Source organism: Vombatus ursinus, unplaced genomic scaffold (genome assembly GCF_900497805.2).
Source record: "Vombatus ursinus unplaced genomic scaffold, bare-nosed wombat genome assembly UNPS02014946.1, whole genome shotgun sequence".
Lineage (NCBI taxonomy): Eukaryota > Metazoa > Chordata > Mammalia > Diprotodontia > Vombatidae > Vombatus > Vombatus ursinus.
This window is the reverse complement of record NW_020954724.1, coordinates 1,653,267-1,653,964: the sequence shown is the minus strand read 5'-3', so window position 1 is coordinate 1,653,964 and position 698 is coordinate 1,653,267. Positions and strand designations below refer to the sequence as shown.

The following is a 698-nucleotide window of genomic DNA, read 5'->3' as shown; positions in this document are numbered from 1 at the left end:
CAAAAAAAAAGCCTTTGATTGGGGAGGGAAGTCGAAGCAGAAGCAGCAGCAGTATTGTTGCTGAGTGCTTATTTCCCCACTTACCAGGCTAACGTGTGATCCACAAATACATGGTACCTCAGTTCTTTGCCTCTTCCATGTCCTTTTTTGCTTGTAGTTGAAGGATCGTTAGAGACAGTTACAGCCTTTGAAATGTTGAAACTTTGAAAGGTTATAAGCTATGAAAGGTTGAAGAGGTGCTTGCTTCAGCAGCACATATACTAAAATTGGAATGATACATAGAAGATTATCATGGCCCCTGTGAAAGGATGGAACGCAAATTCGTGCAGTGTTGCATATTTTTAAAATTAAGGAGGTAAATAGAATTTTTAAAAAATTAGATACAATGTTCCTCTGGAGAAAATTGAATCGAGATAGACAGGAATATACCTTTTTCTCAGCAGTATATGGCACCTACACAAAAACTGACCATGTATTAGTATATAAAAACCTCACAATCCAATGGAGAAAGGCAGAAATATTAAATGCATTCTCATGTCATGATGCAATAAAAATTACATAAGTAATAAAGGATCATGGAAAGATATATTAAAATTAATCTAATTAATAAAATTAAATAATCTAACCCTAAAGAATGAGTGGGTCAAACAACAAATCATAGAAACAATCAATAATTTCATCAAAGAGAATGACAATAA

General features: G+C 33.8%; 1 non-coding gene across 1 annotated transcript; it reads left to right on the top strand.

The window, feature by feature from the left end:
- The first annotated feature begins 236 nt into the window (after nt 1-236).
- LOC114030245 lies at nt 237-343 on the top strand. Its single transcript, XR_003567579.1, has one exon. It is a non-coding gene; the product is annotated as a U6 spliceosomal RNA (small nuclear RNA).
- The last annotated feature ends 355 nt before the right edge of the window (nt 344-698 follow it).